Source organism: Pleurodeles waltl, chromosome 9 (assembly GCF_031143425.1).
Source record: "Pleurodeles waltl isolate 20211129_DDA chromosome 9, aPleWal1.hap1.20221129, whole genome shotgun sequence".
In the NCBI taxonomy this organism is placed as follows: Eukaryota; Metazoa; Chordata; class Amphibia; order Caudata; family Salamandridae; genus Pleurodeles; species Pleurodeles waltl.
In genome coordinates this window covers 188,430,318-188,447,444 of record NC_090448.1, presented here as the reverse complement: position 1 = coordinate 188,447,444, position 17,127 = coordinate 188,430,318, and positions in this window count along the sequence as shown.

The following is a 17,127-nucleotide window of genomic DNA, read 5'->3' as shown; positions in this document are numbered from 1 at the left end:
TGTGTGCTGCGTTCTGCAGCACACATGGAAAGAGGAAAATACAATTAATAATTGTTTATGTGCAGCAAGGTGTCCCTTGCGGCACAAAAACAATCATCCCTGCAATGCAGGTACCCTTGCACCGTGGTGCAAGGGTGCCTGTGTTGGCACTAGGCATCAGTTTGTGTGACAGAGTTGAGGAAAGTACAGAAATGCATTACATTGCTGTAAATATTAACCTTCCCAGCATTTTCAAAATTATGCAGCACAGCAAACTGGCTTGCAGCGTAACGCTGCGTCATTTCCTTTTAAATTAGGCTCTTTCTTTCATAGACATGCCAGTGAATGTCCCTGTAAATTGGTGTACTTCCTTACTTTGCATGGATCTTATCCTTACAAAATTTCAATTTTCCGCTTCACACTTATGCATGGAAATTTACATAGGTATGTTCTCAATATACATATTGATTCCTGAAGAACACAAAAAATACTGCTACAGTTCCATTGTATATAAGGGCCTGTTTACGTCTACATTGTACCTCTTCAGCTATCACTTCCTCTACATTCTTAGGAACTATCTCTTCTTTTGCAATAGGAGTACCATCTTTTACCTCGTAACAATGACCAGTGATATCAACTGCATGCACTAACATGTAACTATTCTAAGTAGATTTATTCATCAAAAAAGGCTCCGTACTAGATGCGTGCTTCCATTCACCTTTAGAAATCTTGCAAAAATTATTTTTATTATTAAGCCTTTTTTTCTTTTTTATCTTTATAGACAATACTATTTTATCTAGTGTCCTCATTCTGTTCAATATCAAGATAAATAGCATCCTCTTTACCGCAAATGTTTTGTCAACTACAATTGTTGCTTCTGGTTAAGTGCAGCCCTTTTCCTTTTATACTTCTTCACATTTTGTAGCAAATTCTATATTACTCTAGTTCGAAACATTTTAATTCGTATCTCTTTAAATTGTTTCAATCTCTATTCCAAACTCCTTGTTTTCTTATAACAGTTCCTACTTACAAAATCAAGTATTACTTGCTGTTTGTCAGTTGATTTAAAACTTCACTTTTTATTCGACACCTTTCACTCATTTTGAAGTTTTCAACATATTTTTTTCAGAAACTCCTTAGTACTCTTACCAGCTACTGTTTTTTTCTCCACATATTCTCCACCTTATCTTCCTTTCCACTCTCAGTTTTAAGCAGGTAGTACCGTTGATTCTATTTCTTGGTTCTTTGTGTTTTGTCAGACGTTGCAATAAAAAAAAAAATAGAAGTAGATATCTGGAAAGCAAATAAAGAATATATTTAGGTCTTTCTTCCATTATAGATACCCACCTGGCTACACAACTACCTCTTTTACTAATAGGTATTTGTGTGTGGGGGTATCAGTATAGGTATCAGTGTCTCAAGGGTGTGCCAGTGTGGACATTCGTGTTTGTCTGGTTGTGTTACTGTATATCTAATTTTATGCATGGGTCTGTAAGTAGCTGTATTACTCTTACGTTGACTACGTTAGTGGATGTATTGGTGTCTCCTTGAATGTGTTGGTGCCTGCATCAGTGTGTGTTTGTATGTATTAGTGGCTTCATTAATGTTTGGCTGGGTGTGACTGTGTCTATACATGTGTATGTCAGTGTATGCACGAGTGTATGCCTATGCTTGTTAATGTATGTATGAGTATATCCCAGGGTATGTCAGTGACCCCATCAGTATGTTTCTGAGTTTCTCAGTGACTACCACAGACTATGCCTGTGTGTCAGTGGCTGTATTGTTTCACCATTCTTTCCCAAGTGCTGAAGCATATATGTTAATTAGAAATAATAATGAGTGTTTATGAATTTTGAATAATAAGAAAAACGTAGAAGTAACTAACATAGAAAATGAATGTGCACATTTGAAAATGTACCCACGGAGAGTAGTCACCAAGATGCATGAATTATACTAAAAAGTGACTTAAAATATGTGAAATGTTGAAAATGTATTAAAATTATGTATTAAAATGTCATATTGGGATATATAACGTATGTTTTGCATTATATTGTAGAGCTAACTTAGCCGAAGTTGTGGCCTAGTTTGCCAGGCCTTCTGCAGAAGTGCTGAACTGACCTTGAACTGATCGTTGTTTAGTAAAGTCTGCTTAGCTAGAATTTTCTGCAATGAACCGACGGACAGGAGATGATGGAACTAGAGTATGTATTAAAATCGGTGTAAAGCAGACTGGATGTACTTTCCCAGGACTCAAAGAATAGAGACACTGACTGGAGGAGAAGATGCAACATTTTTGATACCTGATGAGCCGGATGATGAGGACATTGTGCAGTGAACCAATCTACACCTTGACAACTGTGTAATACTAGAATTCACAGATTTGAAGAACCAAAATTATTGGGTAGAGTCATAACTGGTGACTAATTGACCAATTAGGAATTGAGGGATAGTCTGGGTGACTTTGATATAATTTTGTGACAAAGGGGGGAAACTTTAGAACAGAACAGATGCAGATGCCGATGCAGAACTAATGGAGAGATGTTAGAGGCAGATGATGAGGAGAGACCTTTGCTGAAATTAATGCAAGACTTTGTCATTGGGCTCATGCTCGTGGGAGCCTGATGCGATGCTGATTGATTGATGACTTGAAGATGAAGACTGACTTTGTTGCTGATCCATACTGTGGATAGGTAGCTGTGACAATGTGACTGAATTAACTTTTGTGTCTTTTCTTTCTAGGTACCAACTGTGCTGTTTAAATAGTTTTACTCTTCGCTAAATGTTTTTCTAAATTCATGTTCTAAACTGTTTGCGCATGAAGTCCCACATGCTAATCTGGTTAGGTAAGGTTTTCTATTCTGGGTCGGTGACATATATAGTGACAAATGATTGACAGACTGATTTGGTGAACTCTGCTACTGATGTTTACATGTTCATCTTGATTGGCTTATGCTGAAGCATTAGAATGTATGTTTTCTCAAGTTCTGATTAGATTATGTTATTGGTGGTCATTAATGAATTAATCTTGAGTTGACTGAATAAAGTTTGAATTAATCCAATGACTTAGGTGGTCATTATGAACACGGCGGGAAACACTGCCGACCACCGTGTCGGCTGTGAACTGAAGTCCGCCGTCGGCGGTGAATGGAAACCCGCCATATAATGAACGAAAATCCCAACCTCGCCGAAAATCACCAGACCACCACTCCCCACCATGACCCTGTCGGCGGGTATCCCGGTCCTCCCCACCCCACCAACGCCGAGCACACCCACATCCCGCTCTCCAAATAATGATGCACAAATCACCTTGGCGGACAGTGGAGGCCAGACGACCATTGGCAGTTCCGACCGCCACAGGCGGCAAGTGGACTTAACAGCAAGAAGTGCACACATTGGATAAGCGTGCAACTCACACACCTGACACACATCCATAACCGCATAAAACACCCCTAGACATACCCCACAATCCTTTGCAATGAAACCAGGCCAAGAAGACGGAGAGCACCGGAGGCAGACATCGAACGCCACCATACACAAGACGCACACCGACCCACAGAAGAGCACCCTCACTGCATTCCCAGCCCCAACACCATTCACCACACTCACCATGTCACCCCCCCCAAACATCCACGCTTCACAGAAAGGGAGTTAAGGACCATGGTGGACGAGATCCTGAAGGTTGAGCTACAAATATTCGGGGCCGAGGTGCAGCACACACCCATCGCAAGGAAGATGGAGCTATGGCAGACCATCGTGAACAGGGTCAATGCAGTGGGACACCATCCACGCACCAGGGATGACATCCGGAGGGGGATGGAACGACCTGCGGGGGAAAGTCAGGGGCATGGCATCAAGGCACCACATTGCAGTCCGGAAGACTGGGGGAGGTCCGCCACCAACACCACCAGAATACACAGACTGGGAGGAAAAGGTACTGGCCATCCTGCACCCTGAAGGACTCACTGGAGGAATGGACTCGGGTAAGTCATCAACATTTACCCAGTATACGTCATACCTGCAATGCATGCACCACCCCACCCCACCCACACCCACAAGGACCAACACCCCACCCAGGCAACAGCCACTAAATCCACCCCCTGCATGACTACAAACCCACTAACAGGCCCACATCCCTCCCCCTGTGCACAGCCACCTACCCCTGCAAGTACCCACAATGGAACAACACCCCCCACCACAAGGCAACCCCACAGTCGAAACTAAATGCAGTGTCAACCTCACAAAGGCACCCTGTAAGGCCACTGAAAGTAACCCTAGCACAAAATACCCCAGTCCTGTTCACCCCAAACGTTCATGCAACTGTAACAGACATGTCTATGTCCCCCATCAGGTACCACCACCCATGCCACCCTAACGGATGGGACAAGGGGTGACAGTGCCCCCCAGGGAGACAGACACACCTCACAGGACACTGGTGAAGGATCCCTGGACACTGATGAGCAGGCAGGCCCCTCACACAGTCCTGGACTGTCAACATGCAGCAGCCCAACCCAGGAAACCACTGTCACCCCTACCACCCAGTCAAGACCAGCAGCCTAGGGCAAGCGTCACAACACCAGTGTATCCAGGTCACAGACTGGTGGAACACAGGTACAGAGGCCACAGTCTCCCACTCCCAACATGCAAGAAGGCGAGGGCCCCAGTACAAGTGGTACTGCCAGATCTATGCAGGGGGCACAGGCACAGGGTGATAGGGCAAGTGCAAGGGTGTCAGTGGGCCAAGGGGGAGGCCACAGGATGAATGCAACAGCCCAGGACATGATATCAGAGGTATTGGAGGCCTACCAGCATACCCATGACAGGTTGGCACAGATAGTGTCCACCCTGGAGCACAGTCAGAGGATGCAGCAGGAACACCACCAACAGGCCTTGGAGCAGTAGAAACAGCACAACGCCACAATGGCCACCATAGCAGGAGCTTTGCTGCAGCTGGTACAAACCCAGTCTGAGACCCACACAGGACAGGATGCCCCCACTACAGCACTGGACACCCACCATGAGATTACACCATCAGCAGAAACATCCCAGGAACTTCCCTCACAGGAAACTCAAGGGCCTACCATGTCATCCCCTGAAGCTCAACAGAAGGCTCCCAAACGGACTCTCAGGCCAAGATATGGCACTGTAACCCCAGCAAAGAACAAGGCCCACTTCAAGAAGTAACTCAGCAACAATCTGCACAGCAACCATCCCACTCAATCAGCCAGCACACATTGCTAAGAGGCAATATGAACTAATATAAAATAAGATGGACCCATCAATATTACCAACAAGGCTGCCACCATGTTGGCTTTGAGGACACCCACCCCTTACGACTTGCCATCACTGTAAATAGCACTATTCACTCCCTGCCACCAATAAAACACATATCACACCTGTAACACTGTCCCCTGTGTTAAAATGTGAACAAAGTGAAGTATGGATGCAACTGGTTGATAACTACTTTAATGTCAAATGTTTGCATGAAGGGAGTCATGTGTGCCTAAATGTGGGCCCTAAGTAAATGCTGAAAATATCAATCTGTGCTACGCAGAACTGGACCAATGTTTCCCCTATCATTAACAAACCCCATATGACTGAGCACACTGACAGTATGTGCCACAAACCCTAATGTCAGGCCAAAGTCCCACACAGTTACTGGAAGTAGACTTGTATCAGTTGGGTCCTGGAATCAACATCCTTCCTCATCATCACTATCACTCTCTTCCCCTCTCCCAGGTAGCTGGTCAGGACATACAGCACCCTCCACCTCCAAGAGGGGGATAGAATGTCTCACTGCCACATTGTGCAGCATGCAGCAGGCCACCACTTTTCTACACACCTTTTCAGGCCCATAGGCCAGGGAACCCCCTGAGATATGTAGACAATGAAGTCTAGCCTTCAGAAGACCTATTGTGCGCACCATTCACCCTCCTAGTACATCCATGGACCTCATTGTAACTCCTCTCTGTATCCGTCCTAGGATTCCTCACTGGTGTCAGGAGCCAACGCAAGTTTGGATAGCCAGAATCACCTAGAAAAAGGTGCAATACAGAGTAGTCATTGTTAAGCCCCTTAGTCAGACATCCTGGCTGTCTGCTATGTGTCAGTTAGTGACAGTTAGTGACAGACACACTTACCTCTGTCCTCTTGGAGTTGTTCCATCCTCTGTGGCACACTACTGTTCCTCAACACAAAGGAATCATGGATTGAACCTGGGAACATGGCATTCATATATGAGATGTACTGGCCTGCAGTACATACCAATTGGATGTTCATGGAGTGAAAGTTCTTTCTGTTTCTGTACACCTGTTCACTCACTCTTGGGGGATGATCGGTATGTGGATGCAATCAATGGCACCTATCACATGGGGTATGTTGGCAAAGGCATAGAATTCAGACTTGATGGCAGGGAGGTCAGTACTTTGGAGAAACCTCACATAGGACTGCAGGTGTCGTACAAATTCATTTACAAATCTTGTCAGTACCATGCTGAATATTGGCTGTGAAAATCCAGCACCCATGCACACTGTCACTTGAAATGAGCCCGTGGCCAGGAAATAGAGTGCGGAGAGCACCTACACTTCAGTAAGGATGGCATGCTGATTACGATTTCCCGGAGTTAGTGCAGGATCCAGTAAAACACAAAGTTGATGAATTGTTGCACATGTGTCTGTAATTGATTATGATCTGACGCTCCACCAGGGTCCTCATATCCACAAGTGTTCTGTACACCGATGGTGCCCTTCCTCGCCACAAGGGTCGGTACCTACGAGGGGTATCAAAAAGGTGTGATGAACACACATACATAGGCACACATTGTCATCAATTGTGCACTGCATATTTCATTGTAGTGACTCTACATTAACTGCTTCTTGACAGATCTACATCTACACTTCAATGAGGGAACAATGTTTTTCATGTGTGGTATATTACGGATTGGTCACATGCATAGGTGCTTCATATGGCTAGTAGGGCCTGCATTGTGCACATTTTTATTTATAGATGCGTAGTTACTGCCAAAATGTCTGCCCACTGTAATCCATGTCTTTTATTGTAGAAGTGACTTCATACCGCTAACGGTTGACGTCACAGCGTAAAGCGGTGTTTACTGCCGTTCGCACCGTCATTGGTTAACATGGATGCCAATGGGGATTCCTGGCGTATCCTGATCACCGTCGGCAGTGACGGTGCACACCGCCGCGGTACGTACGTGAGTTCATCATCTATTATTCACTTGACTCCCAGATCTCGTGCGGACAGGTACTCCACTGTCTGTACTGCTGTGGCCTGCCTCTGGCAATGGATGTGGCTCGTGTTGCAGGGGAAAGGGCCCTGGCCTTCACCCAGGACAAACTGGAGAGGCTAGTGGATGGGGTCCTGACTCTGTACGCAAAACTGTATGGACAGCCAGAGGTACAGGTGAGTCTGGGTTTGAGGGGCAGTGTTAGAATGTCATGGATCGTTTTGAATAGACATATGTGTGCACCTCTGAGCCTGCATGGGCCGTGGTGCATGGCATGCTGCGTGCGTATGGCCTGAAAGTCTGAGAGTACTGTCCGTCCCATTGTGGACAATTAGCCAGCTGTACCTATCTTGCAAGTGCCTGACCTCTGTGTTCCATATCTGTGTCACCCTTTTAGGTCAGTGCCCACCAGAAGAGGGCATTTTGGCATGCCATCGCTAAGGAGGTGCGGACCCTGGAGGTCTACAACTGGCAGAGCACCCACTGCAGAAAGAGGTGGGAGGACCTGCGGCACTGAGAGCGTAAGATCTGTGAAGCCAAGCTGGGGAAGTGCTCCCAACGTGGAAGGGGTGCCTGTCGGGCACTGACCCCCCTCATGCAATGTATCCTGGCGGTGGCGTACCAAGACCTGGATGGGCGCTTGAAGGATGCAGAGCAGTCACAAGGGGGTGAGTACTCATGTCACAAACTTCAGTTTGGAAGGATGCCTGTGTGTGTATTAGGATTCATGCTGCTTCGAGGCAGGGACTCTGACTGGTGTCCATGTTTATTATGGTCCCCAAAGGGTGTAGGGGTGTCTTTGTCAGGTCTCCCACATGTCGCCTCTTTAGGTAGTCCAGGGGATGGGTGTAGAGCAGTATTCTGGTCAGTAGTCAGGGGCATGGCCATGGGCATAGTGAATGGGGCTGGCTGTTGGGTGTGTCTTCTGGATGGGTGTATGTCTGTCCATTATGTACCTCCATTTAGCTATTTACAAGTGTCTCTCCTGTTTGGTCTCACCATCCCTGTTCTCTTGTGTTGGTTTGGTACAGCAGCAACATCTGGCTAGGGAGCAGGGGCACCGGCAAGTGGGGAAGCAGCGGCCCATGGATCCTCGGAGGCAGAGACATCCAACGCACAGTGGACCAGTGGGTGGGAGGGCGAGGGGAGTTCCACGGGGCGGCAACTACCACTGGTGGTAGTGACTCTGAGACCTCCTCCGATGGGGGTTCCCCGGCGGTGGTGGACACTAGTGGCCACACCACTACAATGACATCTTCCGCCACCCCCATTCCAGCACCGCCCTCCCTTCTGCTCCCCACCGAGTTGCCCGTGCCCGCTCACCCAGAAAGGCGGGTGTCTCCTTCGCCCCAGGCACCTCCTCGCCTGCCCCTGTCAGCCCTGCTGCCCTCACAGAGGAGGCTATTGACCTCCTGAGAACCATCTCTGTAGGGCAGACAACCATTGTCAATGCCATCCAGGGGCTAGCATCAGAGGGGCAGAAGACAAATGCCTATCTGGATGGCATTCACGGTGCCTTGTCTGCCCTACAGAGATCTTTTCAGGCTCTGGCCTCCTCTTGGACAGCAGCCAGTTTCCCTGGCCATTCAGCCCCCCCTCCCACCTCCTTTACCCCTTCCAGCATCCCACTCCCTTCAGCAGTCCAAAGCACACATTCAGACACGCAGTCAAGCACATCAACACTCAAGAAGCACACTTCTAAACACAAGCACCACACCTCCCACCACAAGTATTCACACAGCCAACAGACACATGCACACACAACAACATCCACTTCCCCCAGAGTGCCCACCTCTTCCACCTCCCTGTCTGTCCCCTCTACATCCACATCCTAATGCACAGCACCTTCAGTCACTGTTGCTGCTCCTCTTACTGCACTCACCACAAAAGCAGACAGCCATACATGCATCCCATACACCACACCTGCCCTCACCACATCTACTGTAGTTGACACATGCAGCACACTCACCAGACTTGCAGACACCCACACAACATACATCCACACTAGCTGCCTGTCTTCTCCCACTGTGTCCACCCCCCTCCTCCAAAAACACACAAACGCACCAAGACACCCACCCATCACACATCCACCACACCACAGCATATTGTCCAGTCACCTGCACCCACTACACACACCCCTGCACCACACACATCCACTGCCTATGCCTCTACTCCCATGCCCTCACCCAAGACCACCCCAATTGCTCCGAAAAAACTTTTCCTCTCCTGTGCTGACCTCTTCCAACCCTAAGCGTGCACACCTCCTTGCCCTTTCTACTCCTTCCACTTCACAGCCCACCCCTGTCCACCATTCACATCCCGTGCCCCTTCCCCAGAGAAAAAAAAGGCCCAGGCAGAGCCTAGTCCATCTGGCTCCACCCGCACAAAACACTCCCCCACCTTCAATGCACAAACCCACACCTACTCCACCTTCCAAACGAAAGTCCAAGGCCCACCCCGTCGGAAATGCCCACCTCCTGCCCCCCTTCCGTGAGGTGCCTGATGCCCCTTTGTTGCCCCATTAGGTGGAGTACCGTGCACTTTTGTGAGTCAGGTTGGGTCCATTGTGGCCCATGGCACTTGTAGCTGTATGGGCTGGCCATTGGCCCTGTTTGAGGATTTGGCTCTGTGAGCTTGAATAAAATATTTCTGTGTGGCCTGTGTTTTTGCGGCACACTGTTGAACCCTGGACTTTCGTTTCATTGTTTATGGGCGTTGGGCATTTGTGTGTACTATGGTCAAGTTGGATTTGCCTTGTGTCGGGTAAGTACCTCTTGCTGTGGGGTGTATGACTTGTGCTGCTGTGAAGGGTTGGGGGGCATTGCTGGTTGGGTGGAGTGGGTGGGTATGTAACTGTGCCCTTTCCTCCCTTGTTTTGTAGGTTGCGGTACTTACCGTCGTCGTCTTCGTCTGCGGTCTCGGTCGTGGAGGTATATGGCAAGGAGCAGGGCTGGCATGATCTGCAGCTCTCTATCCATGTCTGCTTTGGCGGGTTGTGAGGGCCTCCGGTGAGTGGTTCATTGGATTTGGTTAATTTCTGCCTGGCTTTGCATGGTGGTGGTTCCCGCCCCGGAACTGGTGGAGGACTGGTGGTTCATTATTTGATGGGCAGGTTGGGCCTTTCCGTTGGCTTGTGGGCAGACTCTGCCATCGTCGTCGGCACTCCTCTACTGGCGGTGGGCCGTTCTCTGGATGCCTGTGTTTCGTTTGGTTCATTATTTGGCGGCATAATGAGGGTCTTAGTATTGAAACCAATAGGGAAATAAAATTGGTGAAATATATAATGAGTTTTGATCATTAATGAAATGTGGACACTATTAATGGCTGATTAATGATTTGCTTAATGGTTATTGATTTGTGTATTGATTATTGAGGGACATTGATTACTACATAGCTAGGATACTCCATGCGAATCAAACAGTTCATCGACCCATACGCGTCCCTAGGTACGTTTACTTACTAAGGACCAGGCGCGCTAGCAGTTTTTGGTAGCAGTTTGCTGGTTAGTTTCCTTGGAGAACTAGTTATGCGGTGATTCATGGTTATGGTGGTAGTTTGAGTTAGGGTTAGTTGTTCATTATTATTGTGATTTGGATTTTGTTTTTCGTAATGGCAATGGTAGCAAGAATTATGTCCTCTTAAGCCCAGAAATGACTTTCCCAGGTCCTGGATCCCGCTAGTAAAGTGGGTATGTTCTCGGCGTTCTAGTGATAGTGTGAAAGTGGTAGGTTGCGCTTGCAAAGGCTTAAGCAAATTGCAGGTAAATTGTGATGTATATGAGGGAAGTAGGGAGTCTGCGTACTCCAGGTAAATGTTTAGTAGGAGTGTGCATACTCCTGCAGTATGAGAGCAGGGAAGTTGTCAAACTTCATATGTGTGTGGCGCTTTGTACTAAAAAATTGTTCACGTGGTCGTTGGTGATGTACAGACCCTGCGCGGTCTAAGACTCTGGAGTATATTGACAAGTGTAGGAGACACTTGGTTGTATGTTGTAATCTCTCTGGTTTAGGAGGTTGATCGGTGTGGTCAACAAGTCAGTGTGTGTAATATGAGAGTAAGAGAATATTTTGACTGAGATTTGGCTAGTCCTATGTGCACCAGGACAGTCCCATTGATTAGTTGAGAGTGAATTTCGCGGGTCGAATTTTGCTTGCATATGTGGGAGACTGAGAAAGAGGAATAGCTGCATGAGTGAAAGGGCTATCAGTGAAAATCCGTAAGGGATTGTGTACCTTCCTGTAGTAAACCAGCTGATTTGTTTTCGTTATTGGTTTTTGGTTAGTGCTCGCAATAATTTGCATTAGTTTTGTGATTAGGAAGACAACCCGCAAGACTTTGTCAGCCACAGAATGTGAGTGTGATGTCAGAGTGAGTCGCGATGGGATAGGTTGGTTAGTGAGAAGAGTTGCAAGCGGATTTGCAGCCGTCCATGACTGGCAATAGGTTGAGAAAGCGGGTGAAGGGAATCTTGGGAGTAAAAGTCATTTCCTTATTGAATCGAATAACTACAACAGAAGAAAGATGTTTTTCAAAGATTTTAGGAGTGCCATGAAGGGTGATACATACATTAAGTGGGGGAGCTTACCCCACCGGAAAAATCTCCGGCATATATTCTGATGGAGGAGTGAGGTGTCGCGCCATGTCTGTGGTTAAAGCAGTGGTGCAAATTGATAGAGAAACAGGGAGCTTTAGCATTTCCAGAGCATGGAACGTTTAATTCGAGAATTTTGGATCAGTTACAGAGGACGTGGTATGAGAGAAAGCCACTTCCAAGACCAGCACAGTTTGAAGCAGACAGCAGCAAGAAATCAAATTCCAGGAATAAGGAAGATAGAGAAGTCCCTAGCAGAAGCGAGATGGGATTGGGAACAGAAGAAGCGGAGAACAGCGACATTGCAGGATGTTAAGTTGTTTCCTACTATCACATAGGAAGAGGAGTCTGAAGGGAGACAGGATACTAGCAAAAGTGATAAGAGCTCATCAGGGAGGAAAGAGAAGAAAAAGTCTTATGTAGAATGAGAAGATTCAGATGTCGAGGACCTTATTATTCAGATGCTGAGGGACCGACCTCCACTATATGTGGTGCATGAAGGGGGTCCAAGTGCTAGTTCTGCTCTAACTGCCCCAGCTCAAGTGACGAGGACAGTGGGACCAGTGCAAACAGATTATGGACCGGTATAAGGGGTAGTACAGAGTACTCCTAATGCAGTGACTACTTCGGTAGTCCAAGCGTAGGTGCACCCACCACCGGAACAGAGAATTTATCTAGAGATACCAATTCTTGAGACAACCTCATACTTAGTGGTTCCTACAGAGCAAGTGGTTCTAAGGCCAATGCTAGTTCAGACTGAGCCAACTCCAATGTTGTTGCCTCAGACACAGCCACAGGGTTTGCCAAAGTTCACACCAATGACAGGGACACCGTCAGATGTAACACCAGTGATGAATCAGAGCATGGGAGTAGGCCTTCCACAGAATGCGGGTGTCAGAGCAGAACCAGATGCAATATTGCTGCAAATTACTGTTGGTCCAGGGATATCATTGTTTGTGCAAAAGAAGTCTATTGCAGGAGAACAGGGTAAAATGTCACAGAGCCTCGTGAGGAAGGCGGTGAGAGATCATGTGCAGGTAATACCATTTATGGGGCAGACCTTTGATGGATCTAGACCTTTAATGGATCTCAGTCCCATTTGTTGCACTTCCAGATGCCGTAAATGGCCCAAGTGTAAGTCAGAGCTTGAAGCTTTTGACACTGCAAACTCCAGGTGCAGTGGTACAACAGGTGCCATTGCCGAACGCAAATAATGTCTTATTACAGGAATTGACAGCACAGCAGTTGAATGAGTGGTTAGACAGTCTGAATATTCCACAAAACACATCTAAGGGTGAGGAGCAGATTGATCGTGTGAGGCTGGCTACAGAAATAACTGAACTTGTCGAGGGATCAATGGGAGTGAATAGGTTAGAATCCTATACTGAAGAAGAGCTGAGATACTTGTGCCTGAGAATTACAAGAGAAGTGGGCAAGATACATCAGAAATTGGCAGATTTGGCAGAAAAGCATGACATAGAAATTGAGAAAACAAAACACCTAAAAAGGAGCTACAGGTTAGATTATGAGATCAGCAGGCATGAAAGCGCATCCCAAAGAGTTATTGCAGAGTTCTCAGATTTGGGGAGCATTAGAGAAGTGGAAAGGCAGATGGGCAAAGAAGAAGGATAAATGAAAATGAGATTCACAAGAAGGGTCTGAAAGTGTTCAGAAAGAAAAGGATCCAGTAAACATTCTTCCAATGAGGGAAATTCCAGGAGGGCAGTTGGTTCATGTTCCCTGGCACAGGAGTGATATTTTGTCATTCACAAATGATTATCCTAAGCTAAGGGAGAAACCGGATGAGTGATACCAGCAGACAGACAGATTTGTAAAACTTTCTAAATGTCTGTGGGAAGACCTGAATACTTTGTTGGAGATAGTGGTTCCAGCTGACTTGTGGGTTGAGTGTAAAAGAGCAGTGTATTGGCCAACGAGTGAACCAGAGAGGGATAGAGTTACAGGTGCACCATCACCTGAAGTGATGAAACATTATTATAAGGTGATTGAATTCCTAAAGACGAGAATCTCGCCTAAAAATATTGATTGGCAGAGAATTGAAAGGACAGTGCAGGAAGTGAAGGAATTGATACATACATACTATGAGAAATTGTTGAAGGTGTTCAAGGAGTACAGTGGTAAGGAAGCGATTGAGCCAAAAGACATGTTGCACTTCATGTTCAGGTTTGTGGAAGGATTGAGACCTGAAGTAGATCAGATGATTGAATCAATTGATTTGCTGGCAAGCGAAACCAATTGATGAAGTGTTGCAGTACGCAAAATACTGTAATGACGAGATTGAGTTGAAGCAGAAGAAGAAGAAGGCGATGGTGATGCAAATTAAGGCAGCTCAAACAGGAGTGCAGGGAGCTTTAGTGCAGCAGATACCACAGCAGCAGGGAACTGTTATGTTCAATCCCAGGTGAGAGATAGGGGTCGTGGAATCAATATGAATCGCAGAGCGGATTTGAGTACTGTAGTGGTTCGGACTGATGTACAAGGGATGAAAAAGATGTTACCCTGTCATCTTTGTGGAAATGTGGGACACTGGAAGCGGGAGTGTGCGATGATGTTACAGGATGGTGTTCAGCAAAATGGTGATGTCAATACATTTCAAACTGTGAAAGTCCCTAGAATGAGAGGACTTAATCCAAATTTCCAGAATAACAGGATTCAAGTGCAGAATTTTCAACCCATGCAGCAGGTGTAAATACCTTGTGCCCAAATGACACAGTTGTAACCAATGCAGCTGTGGGGTCCTATGGTACCTAGACAGCAAATTAAGATACCTTAATCCCCGATGGAACAGCAACAGCAACAGATGATGCATACTCAGCAGGTCACAGGTCAGAGACAAGGCAGAAGTAGGGACACAGTACACCAAGTCCCATTGCATAGTGAGAATGAAATAAACGATGAATGGATGTGTAATAGTTTGGAAGAAGAGCCATGTATGCTTGCAGCTTCATTATAGGTAGATCGACAAGGACCATTTGTAAAAGGAAAGGTGATGGGTCATAGGGTCTGCTTCCTAGTGGACACAGGAGCTACACCCTCTACATTGAGGAGTGCAGAAGTGTCGAACTTACCTCTTTCAGGCAAAACAGTCCAGGATGTAGGGGTGCCAAATAGGCAATTGATAAATCCAATTACGGATCCAGTACATGTTAAGATTGGCAACTTCCAGGGACTGTATAAGTTTGTAGTCTGTGATTCAAGTCCAATATCCATACTGGGAAGGGACTTAGGGGGTCATTATGCCACCACCGGCATAGCTGTCTGAACCACCATATAAACAACACAGGGAGGGCAGCCTATGACGCCTATGGCGGCCCTCCCTCCACCGCCAGGCTGCCACTGACAGGCAGCCTGACGGTGGAGGGAATCATTGTCCGACAGGGCAGCGCTGCAAGCAGCGCTACCCCTTGGATAATGATCCCTTCTGGCACCAGCCTTTCCCTGGTGGGTTTCACCGCCACGGAAAGGTTGAAGGAAGGGGTTCTCCGGGGCCTCCTGGGGGGCCCCCTGCACTGCCTCTGCCGAGTGCATGGGCAGTGCAGGGGCCCCTGTGCAGTGCCCCATCGCGCAGGTCACTGCCCGATTTATGGGCAGTGATCTGCACGATGGGTGCACCTGAACCCACCGCACAGAGGTATTGACAGCGGCTCTGGCAATGTCCCAGCCATGCATTCTGCTAGTCCGGTGGGCGGAAACAATGTTTCCGCCCGCCGGCCCAGCAGAATGTCCTTTATGTGGCCGGCAGGGTCCCGGGGGGCTGGCAGTCAGTGAAATGACCGCCAGCATGAACACGGCTGTAAACACCGCCATGTTCATAATGAGGGCCACATTGTGCAAGACCAGATGTTCGATTAGTTGTTCAACTGCTGGAATAGAAGTTCAGACAAATAGTGGTGACGAAGAGGAACAAATTCCTGAAATTGAGAATGAAATCACTAATGAAGAATATGCGTTGATTGAGTTTTTCCCAATGTTTATTGTGAAAGAATAGCATGCAGATTTGCAGGGAACAGTACAGGAGAATGTGTGGGACCTGACAGGTAAAGAAGTGGGTTTGATCAAGGAAGTAGAGCCGATTAAGATCACTTTAAAGATAAATGTAGTGAAGATAACACAAGTACGACTTTTGCATTGAAAGTGATCGATACTTTGGAAGAGGTGAAAACACTTCGGAGTAATGTTGACAAAGAAGAGAAACGACTTTGGTCAAAATTAAAATCTGTTCAAAGGCCTGATGAAATATGGGTTTCGGAGGAAGGTCAGATGGTCCTGCCAAATAGTTTATTGTCACAAATGGCCAGATATTATCATGGCCAGGCACACATTGGGAGGGATGCCATGGTTCGGTTGTTCAAGATTGACTGGTTCAATCCCAAGTTTAGGCAGGCAGTAGAGACAGTATGTCATCGATGTATAATCTGTCAGCAGCTAACTGGGGAAAAGGAACAGTGGTGAATTTGATTCACATTGGAAGAGCAGGAGGTCCATTCAGAAGAATGCAATTGGATTTCATTGAGATGCCTGCATGTGGAGGTTTTAAGTACCTGTTAGTGATTGTGTGCATTCTTAGGCCCTCATTACAACCCTGGCAGTCGGCGATAAAGAGACGGTAATACCATCAACAGGCCGGCGGTAAACAAAATGGAATTATGACCACATCGGAAACCGCCAACACAGACAGCCACTTTAACACACTGACCACCACGGCGGTAGCAACAAGCAACGCAACGGTAACCACCAACTTCCAGGTGGAAGACATTGTACCGCCCACTGTATTATGAGAGGACAATCTGCCACCTTTTCTGGGGCAGTACCAACACCATCAAAAGCACGGCGGAAACAGTACGCAGAAGGGAAACAACTCATCTCTCAACACTTAAGGAAGAACCAGGATGCCATGGAGCCTGAGTTGCACATATTTCCCATGTTGGTCTACCTCTTCCTACACCAGGAACACGAACGGCAGCAAAGACGACCACGGTGAGCTTCCGCACCTAGCAAACAAGGGGGGGGAGAGAGTGACACACACATGCAACACACAACACCCCCAACCGAACACCATACACACAAACAGATACAACAACATTACATATCCACCCCGTAACCCTCAGGAATAACGCAAGGACAAAAGGATGTGAGTAAAGCCTGGGTAATGATAAAAATGTAGATAAATACGTCCTTAAGCACAAAACAGTATCTACAATATTTACAAATGGAGGGACAATGCCCAGTCCAAAATATTCGTGGCCCACAGGGCCATAACACATAGGCAAAGGCCACGCTTGACTCTTGCATC